The 11,955-nt window shown below is 46.8% G+C and overlaps 1 long non-coding RNA gene across 1 annotated transcript; it reads left to right on the top strand.

The window, feature by feature from the left end:
- The first annotated feature begins 890 nt into the window (after nt 1-890).
- LOC120989647 lies at nt 891-11,168 on the top strand. The gene is made up of 4 exons (XR_005776288.1): nt 891-983; nt 4,813-4,814; nt 10,141-10,147; nt 11,155-11,168. It is a non-coding gene; the product is annotated as an uncharacterized LOC120989647 (long non-coding RNA).
- Nucleotides 11,169-11,955: the final 787 nt, after the last annotated feature.

Genomic DNA, 11,955 nt, shown 5'->3' with positions numbered 1-11,955 from the left:
GTGGTCTCTTCATGCTTCTGCCACATCACCTCTCTGTGGTCTCCTCATGCTGCTGCCAGCTGACCACTATGTCACTGGGCCACTCAGTGGTCTCTTCATGATGCTGCCACCTCACCACTCTGTGGTCTCCTCATGCTGCTGGCACTTCACCACTATGTCACTGGGCCACTATGTGGTCTCCTCATGCTGCTGCCACCTTACCACTCTGTCACTGGGCCTCTCTGTGGTCCCCCCATGCTGCTGCCACATCATCACTTTGTGGTCTCCTCATGCTGCTGCCAGCTCACTACTATGTCACTGTGCCACTCTGTGGTCTTGTCATGCTGCTGCCACCTCACCATTCTGTCACTGAGCCCCTCTGTGGTCTCCTCAAGCTGCTGCCACTTCACCACTATGTCTCTGGGCCACTCTGTTGTTTCCTCATGCTGCTGCCAGCTCACCACTCTGTCACTGGGCCACTCTCTGGTCTCCTCATGCTGCTGCCACCTGAACGCTCTGTCACTGGGCCAGTCTGTGGTCTCTTCCTGCTGCTACATCACCTCTCTGTGGTCTTCTCATGCTGCTGCCTCCTCACCACTCTGTGGTCTCCTCATGCTGCTGCCAGCTCACCACTATGTCACTAGGCCACTCTGTGGCCATTCTATAGCCAAAAGCAGGAGTGGTTACAAACCACAGAAGACATGCAAATATTCCATTCACATGTCATCTCTGTTTTGGATCCACTCCTGTTATTTTTGGATTAGCAATGCTGATGGATTACTGACCAAATGCTGATCGAGTTAAGGCGGAAGCTCAACAGACAAGAGGGTCTATTGTGGGTTATTGTTCAGAGGAAAGGCAAAATGATCAGTTGCATCAACACAATTGTACTGCTAACACCCTCTCCACTCTGGATAAATGTGTACTCTGCACACCTGGGATCCAGTGTGGGTGCCTGTGAGAGTGGTTTAGACAGTATAAGTTAAATCCACGGCACTCCAAAAGTTTTTTGCAAGATAAATTATTGCATTTAATTCTTAATAAACAGAATGCTATTAATGTACATCCAGTGCAATTCATTTACATATAGTAAGTATTATGCCATATCAGATAGATAATTTCTGAACGTTTCGGTCTGTGCGACCTTCTTCAGCGGGTTCTAAAGAGATATATAACATGCATATAATGTAATCACACAAGTTTTTTGAGTATTTTTATCTTAACAATACTAATATTCTATATCTCATCAATTATCCATCTCCAATTTGTTACTACTCATTTTGGTATTCTCCTTTCTGTATATACTTATATACCTTATCACTCTGACCTATTCTCTAGTGCAGGGGTCTCCAAACTTTTCAACAGGAGGGCCACATTGAAGATTTTACAAGTATTCGGGGGCCGGAAAAAAAAATCAGTTATGTATTAAATTAAATGTATATATTTTACATGGATCGTTTTTGTAATCAGCATGATATGACTGAGAACAAAAGAGAAAAAACTTTAGCAAAACAACGCAAAGACACCCGTGTCCCTATCAGCGGTGTCCCCATCAGCACAAAAATGTCCCCATCAGCACAGCAATGTCCCCATCAGCACAGCAATGTCCCCATCAGCACAGCAATGTCCCCATCAGCACAGCAATGTCCCCATCAGCACAGCAATGTCCCCATCAGCACAGCAATGTCAGCATCAGCACAGCAATGTCAGCATCAGCACAGCAATGTCAGCATCAGCACAACAATGTCCCCATCAGCACAGCAATGTCCCCATCAGCACAGCAATGTCCCCATCAGCACAGCAATGTCCCCATCAGCACAGCAATGTCAGCATCAGCACAACAATGTCCCCATCAGCACAGCAATGTCCCCATCAGCACAGCAATGTCCCCATCAGCACAGCAATGTCAGCATCAGCACAACAATGTCCCCATCAGCACAGCAATGTCCCCATCAGCACAGCAATGTCCCCATCAGCACAGCAATGTCCCCATCAGCACAGCAATGTCCCCATCAGCACAGCAATGTCCCCATTAATGATGTCCCCATCAGAACAGCAATGTCCCCATCAGCGGAGTCCCCATTAGCAGCTGATGGGGACACCACTGATGGGGACACTGCCTTTGGGGACGCGGTTGATGGGGACACCCGTGTCCCTATCAGTGGTGTCCCCATCAGAACAGCAATGTCCCCATCAGAATGGGGACGCTGATGGGGACATTGCTGTACTGATGGGGACACCATTGATGGGGACACCTTTGTCCCCATCAGCAGTGTGCCAATCAGCGGTGTCCTCAGCAATGTCCCCATCAGCACAGCAATGTTCACATCAGCAGTTTCCACATTAGCAGCGTCCCCATCATTGCTGATGGGGACGCCGCTGTGCTGATGTGGAAACCGATGATGGGTCACCGCTGATGGGGATACCCATGTCCCCATCAGCGGTGTCCCCAGCAATGTCCCATCAGAACAGCAATGTCCCCATCAGCAGTGTCCACCGCAACATCCCCATCAGCACAGCAATGTCCCTGTCAGCGGTGTCCCCAGCAGCATGTGTCCCCATCACCGCTGATGGGGACACCTCTGATGGGGACATTGCTGTGCTGATGGGGACATCGATTATGGGGTTACCGCTGATGGGGACATTGCTATCCTGATGGGGACACCATTGATGTGGACACCCATGTCCCCATCAGCAGTGTGCCAAACAGCGGTGTCCCCAGCAATGTCCCCATCAGAACAGAATTGTCCCCATCAGCAGTGTGCCCATCATCGCTGATGGGGACACCTCTGATGGGGACATTGCTGTGCTGATGGGGACACCATTGATGGGGACACCCGTGTCCTCATCAACGGTGTCCCCATCAGAACAGCAATGTCCCCATCAGCACAGCAAAGTCCCCATCAGCAGTGTCCCCAGCAGCACAGCAATATCCCCATCAGTATGTGTCCTCAGCAGCTTGTGTCCCCATCAGCGCAGCACAGCAATGTCAGCGTTCCCCATTGTGTCCCCATCAGCGTTGTGCAACACTTGCCTCCGCTGTAGCCGGCTTCTGCTCCTCTTCTTTTTTTTTTCTTCTTGGACTCCTGAGTCCCGACTCCCGCCCGCTGCTACACACGTGGATTTGTTATTTCAAACAGCGGGCGGGAAGAGGGGAGGTGCCGCACCTGTGACGTCACTGGTTGCCGGGACATCGGCGGTCCCAGCAGCCAATCAAAAAGCACAGCGTGACAGCATGGGCGGTTGTGCGGCTTTCGTTCCTGCAACCTGTCAGCTGCGGGCGGGCGCGGAATCGAACACACAACACAAGCGTGACAGCATGGGCGGTTGTGCGGATTTGGTTCCTGCAACCTGCCAGCTGCGGGCGGGCCGGATCGAACGCACAAGCGGGCCGGTTGTGGCCCGCGGGCCGGGGTTTGGAGACCCCTGCTCTAGTGTATATGCTGATCTATAGTGTATATAGTGTATTTGCTGAGCTTTGACCTAATGTACATATTACCTAATTACTGCAGAGTTGTAATTATCATGCTGAGTGATGACCAAAATGTATAGGTTATCAAACCATCGCAGAATTGTAATTATAAACCTTTCTTATTTTGTCTCTTTACCCTTCCTTCCCTAAACCATGATTATATCACCCCCATGTGAATGGCCCCTTTTCCGTGACTTCTTCCCCCTCTCTGGCATCTTACTTATGGTTTTGCCCACATCTTTGCCCACACTGCACCTACAGGCAGAATGAGCATGCGCGCGCGCTCGACGTCATGACACACGCACCTCCTCCCAATCACCCGGACATAGCGTACGCTCGCTCCCTGATTCAGTGACGTGACTACGTTATCACTGAGCGCTCCGCCGGATCGCTTACTCCCGGCGCGTGCGTTCACTCAATACAGACACAAGACGCCAGTGCGTCATCTCCGAGCGCTACCCCACACGACCAGCCACTTTAAAAAGGGCGCCAGATCCATATGCAGCCCACATCCAGCGCATGCCTATTCACCCTGCCTACAGGTATGTAAGGACTCCCATCTACCTTATCCTCCATATCCGGTAATGGAATGATTATACTATTGATGATACAGATCTACAAACCGGATTCCAAAAAAGTTGGGACACTAAACAAATTGTGAATAAAAACTGAATGCAATGATGTGGAGATGGCAAATGTCAATATTTTATTTGTAATAGAACGTAGATGACAGATCAAACGTTTAATCCGCGTAAATGTATCATTTTAAAGGAAAAATACGTTGATTCCAATTTTCACGGTGTCAACAAATCCCCAAAAAGTTGGGACAAGTAGCAATAAGAGGCTGGAAAAAGTAAATTTGAGCATAACGAAGAGCTGGAAGACCAATTAACACTAATTAGGTCAATTGGCAACATGATTGGGTATAAAAAGAGCTTCTCAGAGTGGCAGTGTCTCTCAGAAGCCAAGATGGGTAGAGGATCACCAATTCCCACAATGTTGCGCAGAAAGATAGTGGAGCAATATCAGAAAGGTGTTACCCAGCGAAAAATTGCAAAGACTTTGCATCTATCATCATCAACTGTGCATAATATCATCCGAAGATTCAGAGAATCTGGAACAATCTCTGTGCGTAAGGGTCAAGGCCGTAAAACCATACTGGATGCCCGTGATCTCCGGGCCCTTAAACGACACTGCACCACAAACAAGAATGCTACTGTAAAGGAAATCATAGAATGGGCTCAGGAATACTTCCAGAAACCATTGTCAGTGAACACAATCCACCGTGCCATCCGCTGTTGCCAGCTGAAACTCTACAGTGCAAAGAAGAAGCCATTTCTAAGCAAGATCCACAAGCTCAGGCGTTTTCACTGGGCCAGGGATCATTTAAAATGGAGTGTGGCAAAATGGAAGACTGTTCTGTGGTCAGACAAGTCACAATTCGAAGTTCTTTTTGGAAATCTGGTACGCCATGTCATCCGGACCAAAGAGGACAAGGACAACCCAAGTTGTTATCAACGCTCAGTTCAGAAGCCTGCATCTCTGATGGTATGGGGTTGCATGAGTGCGTGTGGCATGGGCAGCTTGCATGTCTGGAAAGGCACCATCAATGCAGAAAAATATATTCAGGTTCTAGAACAACATATGCTCCCATCCAGACGTCATCTCTTTCAGGGAAGACCCTGCATTTTTCAACAAGATAATGCCAGACCACATTCTGCATCAATCACAACATCATGGCTGCGTAGGAGAAGGATCCGGGTACTGAAATGGCCAGTCTGCAGTCCAGATCTTTCACCTATAGAGAACATTTGGCGCATCATAAAGAGGAAGGTGCAACAAAGAAGGCCCAAGACGATTGAACAGTTAGAGGCCTGTATTAGACAAGAATGGGAGAGCATTCCTATTTCTAAACTTGAGAAACTGGTCTCCTCGTTCCCCAGACGTCTGTTGAGTGTTGTAAGAAGAAGGGGAGATGCCACACAGTGGTGAAAATGGCCTTGTCCCAACTTTTTGGGGATTTGTTGACACCATGAAATTCTGATTCAACATATTTTTCCCTTAAAATGGTACATTTTCTCAGTTTAAACTTTTGTTCCGTGATTTATGTTCTATTCTGAATAAAATATTAGAAGTTGGCACCTCCACATCATTGCATTCAGTTTTTATTCACGATTTGTATAGCGTCCCAACTTTTTTGGAATCCGGTTTGTATACTAAATAGCCAAATGACGTTTCTGGAATTATTCTTACCATGGTATCAAATAGATCGCATCCCCCACTCCAGTGGAAGCTGGGGTTCTCGCTTTTTAACCCTCACCCTGTGTTTTTTCACACTTTCTGTCTTTTTTAGAACCACTATTAGGACAAAAAAAAACCTCTGTAAAACGCTCTTTCTCAAATTTTTTCTTATTTTCAACAAATATGTCTGTTATACTCAAAAAACTTGTGTGATTACATTATATGCATGTTATATATCTCTTTAGAACCCGCTTAAGAAGGTCGCACAGACCGAAACGTCCGGGAATTATCTATCTGATATGGCATAATACTTACTATATGTAAATTAATTGCACTGGATGTACATTAATAACATTCTGTTTATTTAGAATTAAATGCGATAATTTATCTTGCAAAAAACTTTTGGAGTGCCGTGGATTTAACTTATACCCTCTCCACTCTGTCAGGGGGGCTCTACTTGTATAAGTGTTTAATAGAACAGCTTCTGTAGAAATCTATGTGGAATCAGCTGACGAGTAAAGGGAGTGCGCTCTTTCATGCTATAGTAGGATCTTGGGCCTCTGCATGGTTCTTTATACCTCGTGCTAACATTGACCTGTAAGTCTGAGTTCACACTTGAGTTATTTGGTCAGTTTTGGCCCCATACCTGCCCAAATAAGTGAAGTTTGCAGTGATTCTAAGAGAGATGCCTGTCATCTGCGTGTCATACGGACTCACAGTATTGTTTCACTACCAAAGCAGACTCCATATGCCTGTTTCTGCAAGGCACAATGTTCTACACCACTATACAGGCTTTCTGCAGCCAGGAAATAGCAGTTTTTTAAAAAACCGATTCACCATGAATAAATACAGATTGAATCAAATCTTTTTGAAAAATTCGGCGAGCCGACCAGATTGAATTTTTAAGAAATTCACACATCTCTACTGGTAATATGTTCTGCAATTCTAATCTTCAAGTGACGTGTAATGCAGCCAATATATTGTTTATTTCATTCTGTTACATATATTACATACGTAGTATTGCAATTTATGAATGTGGTAATATTGTTTGAAATCATTGGCAGTGGAAGCAATTTGCTTCCCAGATTTCACATATCTGCACAAACAACATCTATTCAAACCACATTCATAATAGCCAGTACAGGAAAGCCAGTTACCAGCTTGATTGGAATAGGACAAATACATAGAGGGGGCTAATATATTGCCTAATGCAATACCTCTTCTGGTTACAAAGCTGCAACCTTGGGACAATGTCGTAGTTTTATTCTGGTGGCCTCTCGGCATGTTTGCCGTGCTGCCACTGGAACAAAGGCCCACCCCCATTATAGTCAATGGGGCCGGAGCTGTAGTCCGGGGGCACGCGTGCACTTGCGGCAGCACGGATTTGACAGGCTGTTCACCCGCTGGAACAGCCTACCGGATTTCCTTGCCGCTAGTGTGAAACTAGCCTTACCCGCCTATAGTTTCCGGGATCCCTTTTTGAATATTGGCACCACATTTGCTATGCGCTAATCCTGTGGAACACTCCCTGTCAGTTTAGAGTCCTTAAATATCAGCGATAAGGGTCTGGCTATGACATTACTTAAATCTCTCATGGGGGTGTATGCCATCTGGTTTCGGCGATTTGTCTATTTTAATCTTTTTAGGATGCCACTCTACTTCTTCCTGGGTCATACAGGGCACTTTTAATGGGGAATTTACTTTTACATTCTGCATTTCATCTGACAGTTTATTTTCCTTAGTGAATACAGTGGAGAAAAAAAAAAATAATAGCTTTGCTTTCTCCTCATCGCTGCCTGCAACTCACCTCTCATTACTCTGTAAAGGGCCGACAGCTTCAGATTTATATTTTTTACCATTTATATAATTGAAGAACATTTTAGGGTTAGTTTTACTCTCTTTGGCAATTAATCTCTCGGTCTCTAGTTTGGCTGCTTTTATTTGTCTTTTACATATTCTATTTTTTTCCTTATAGTTTTTCAATGCTTCCTCGCTACCTGTTTTATTGATATAAATGCTTTCTTTTTGTCAGTTATAGCTTTTTTTCGCCTCCTGTAGGAAAGCGTAAGGGGCCATCTTTGATTAAAGGCATGTGTCATTCCTAGCCTCGGTGAAGTAAGAGTCGGTAGTTTTAAATGTCAGCGGCAGCTAGTGCTGACTGACACTGTTTGTTGTTAGTATAGCTGTAAAGCCGATCCCGATCTTACTGGGAGTAGCCCAAGTGCTGGGTGGGTGGCTTTCCCCAAGCTCCAGGTCGGGTCTTTTTTGGCCTATATAAAACCCAGCCAGCAGTCTCAGCTGGGTGTGGTTTATCCTCCATCTGTCAGAGAAGCTGGGAAGTCTCTGTGTTTTGGGACCTGTGAATTTGTGCTGTGCTAAAGGGCTGAGAGCTGCATGCCGGGAAACAGCCCCCTAAAGCCTGCTGTGGACTGCGGGTGGAAAACTGCTAACCAGGTGAAGATTTTGTTCTATGGTCATTGCATAATGTGAACAAACACCAAGACTGTGAACGGTCATTTTGTTTTTCCTTATGTGTGAATAAACACTAAACTGTTTAAGTTAAAGACTTTGTAATTGCCTCTATACTGCCTCTGCTACCCTGTCTACCGGAGGAAAACCCCACAGTTGGTGAAGGATGTGGGCAAACGCAGTGAGGCAGGCCTGAAGGCCGAAAAGTTTTTTTGTTTTTCCCGGGCACAAGTGCATGTCCTGCGTTAAGCCGGCAAGGTTACGATCCGTGTCCCCTGACAAAATGGAGGCGGCCGTGAAAGCCCTTGTAGAGGCTAACTTGCAGCAGCGGGAGGCTAACAAGCAGCAGCAGGAAACTAACCAGCTGCTATTACAACATGTCATGGCGTTGCAAGCGGCCGGAGATTCCCAGAACGTCCACGATGCCCAGAAAGCTGTCTGTGTGTGGATCCCTAAGATGTCCCCCTCGGATTACCTAGAGACCTATATGGCGATGTTCGAAAAGATGGCCATGATGGATAAGTTACCCCGAGACCATTGGGCTGAGGTCGTCACTCCGTTCCTGGCGTCTGGGCCCCAGCAAGTGTTTTTTGATCTTCCAGATGATCAAGCGGCCGACTACCCGACCGTAAAACGTGAGTCTGCGGGTTAATGTATTGGTCCGGGCTCAGCGGGTGCACCAGTGGGAATTTAACTCGGCTGAACCCGCCAGACCACAATATTATGACCTGCTACACCGGTTGTAGAAGTGGCTGCAGCCTGACATATTGACTCCCACTGCTATGCTGGACCGTCTGTTGGCGGATGTGTTTTGGAGGGCTTTGCCATACCCTCTCCAGCACTGGATCAGCCAGGTAATGCCTTAGAGATGGTCGACCTGGTGGAGCGCTACGAGACCACCAGAAATCTGCAGGTTTTTTTTTGGGAGGAAGCCAATCAAACCCCGGAAATTTCCACCCCAGACCCGGCGGCCGGTGCCAGACAAACCCGCCCGGGACATATCACCTGCAGACCCAGCCCCGGTGGTTTGCTGGCAGTGTCACGAGCCTGGACACATAAGGGCCGACTGTCCCCATCAGGGTCAACCCATGGATACCAACTATGGCTACCGCCATTCATTGTATGCCAGGAAGCTGTGTGCCACAGGTACCTCCGAGACTGTAGTCAATAGCCAGGTCGAAGTGGGGGACACTCTGGTGTCCCTGGTAAGAGCTGCCCTGGTGCGGCCCGTCAAGTATACTGGCCTAAGGGTCGGTGTTGTGTGCATTCATGGGGACTTAAAGGACTATCCAACCGCCCTGGTCTCTATATGAATGGTGGCCGGCAGGTGGACTCATGAGTTGGCCGGCACCACAAAATTACTGTATGAACTACTAATTGGGAGAGACTACCTCGGTTTCCCGACACTATGGCCGGACACGAAAGTAACCGATACCCGTGAGACAGATGTGACCCTAGCAGAGTGGTCCAGCTCAGGGGGGAGACCAGAACCTTGGGAACCTGAGTCTGAAGGGCCAGCAGTAGGGGTGACTAAGTGTGATGGTGGGAGACATGGAGGACTTGCCGCCAGATCTGGAGCTAGCCGACCTCAATGTCTCCGGGGATAATTTTGGTACTGCACAACATCGGGACCCAACCCTATCCTGAGCCTGGGAAAATGTATTAATAATAGATGGGGAACCACAACAACCGCAGGCAGAGTCGGTGCTTCCCCATTTTGTGGTTCATCAAGAGATGCTGTATCAAGTAAACTACCTGCGAGGTGAATCCATTGAACAGTTGGTGGTGCCCCAGGCTTATCGCAAACTCGTGTTAGAGTTAGCCCACGAACATGTTCTTGGGGGTCATCTGGGAATGCAAAAAGCGCAGGACCAGATTCTACAGTGGTTTTACTGGCCCAGTGTGTTCAGAGAGGTAGAAGAATATTGTAAGTCTTGCCGAACCAGCCAGATAACGAGCCCACAGCCATATTTCCGTAGTCCCCTGGTACCCCTCCCGATTATCGAGGTCCCGTTCGAGCGAATCGCTATGGATCTCATATGCTCGGTACCGAAGTCTGCTAGAGGACACCAACACATCTTGTTTGACCTCGACTACGCCACTTGGTATCCGAAGGCATTGCCACTGCGGTATACATCAGCCAAACTCATAGCTAAGGAGTTGCCGGGTCTTTTTTGGAGTATATAAAACCCAGCCAGCAGTCTCAGCTGGGTGTGGTTTATCCTCCATCTGACAGAGAAGCTGGGGAGTCTCTGTGTTTTGGGACCTGTGAAGTTGTGCCGTGCTAAAGGGCTGAGAGCCGCATGCCAGGAAACAGGCCCCTAAAGCCTGCTGTGGACTGCGGGTGGAAAACTGCTAACCAGATGAAGATTTTGTTCTATGGTCATTGCATGGTGTGTACAAAACACCAAGACTGTGAACGGTCATTTTGTTTTTCCTTATGTGTGAATAAACACATAACATTTTATGTGTTTATGAAACTACTGTCTCTCTCATAACTGTAAAAAACTGCAGAAAATGGCTGCTGTGGAGGTTCTTATATAGTAAAGGGGTAGGCAACTTTCCTATTCTTTGCTAGGGATGTTGCTAAGCTCAGACAAAGACATTGCTGCCTTCTTATTGGCCCACAAGCAAGAAGCAGGGAGCGATCATGGGTCCAGATGGAAAAAAAATGCAGAATATTCTCAAATGTGAATATATATCACTATATTCTAAATATTTGCAAATTCTCGAAGTGCCGATATTCGCAATAAATATTTGCTATTCGAATATTCGCGCCCAACACTAATAAGAAGTATAAGTGGCTAAAATAAAACCCCAAGTGGCTTACAGCTCCTGTAAAAAAGGCAATAAATGACAAAAGAAGGGCATTTAAAAAATACAAATCTGAGTAGGTCAGTTGTAGCCATCGAAATTTACAAAAGCTACAATATCTGTTAAAAAGGGATAAAATCAGCAAAAATACTAAATACACAGCAGATGGCGAAAGAGAGCAAAACAAATCCCAAAAAAATATTTAAATATATAAATGCTAAAAAACCAAAGTCAGAGCAAGTAGGTCTCCTAAATGGTAAAGAGGGGATGGTCACTGAAGATAAGAAAAGGCAGAGTTACTTAATGGGTATTTTAGCTCTGTATTAGTGTTGGCGCGAATTTTCAAATTTTAAATGTAAATATCGCCATTTTGAGAATTCGCGAAGATTTAGAATATAGTGCTATATATTCGTATTCACGAATATTCTAGTTTTTTTTCATCAGTAACCTCCCTTCTTGCTTGTGGGCCAATGTGAGGGCTACATTGTCTTTGTCTGAGCTTAGCAACATCCCTACCAACCAATAGCAAAGTTGCCTACCCCTGTAATGACCGACGTCACGCACAGGGAGTATAAAAGGGAAAGCCCTGCCCAAGGGAGAGGGAAAGGTGGTGACCCCTAACTCACCTTGCAGCTGGCACCTGACTGCCCTGACGTCCCTAGACGGGTTCCTCACCCATGCGGCGATCACGTGCCTAAACCCTGGCTTTCCCTAAAATGAGCCCTAGATAGTGAACGGGCCGGTGGGATCGCTAGTCCGCACCACTATCACGAAGAGGGAAACACCACGGAGAGGACAGACAAAACAGACAAACACATACACCCAGGTGGGCAATTACAATAGACCACAAAAGGTCCAACAGGGATCCGGAGGGTAGCGTTCTGGACCAACTACCAGAGAACGCAGCAACACAGCTCCAGAAGGTCAGAATAGATGTCCAGGCAGGAAGTTCTATCTCTGGCAACCAGAGAAGTGTGAGA

The sequence above is a fragment of the Bufo bufo genome, chromosome 2 (genome assembly GCF_905171765.1).
Source record: "Bufo bufo chromosome 2, aBufBuf1.1, whole genome shotgun sequence".
NCBI lineage: Eukaryota > Metazoa > Chordata > Amphibia > Anura > Bufonidae > Bufo > Bufo bufo.
This window is presented reverse-complemented; position numbering and strand designations above follow the sequence as displayed.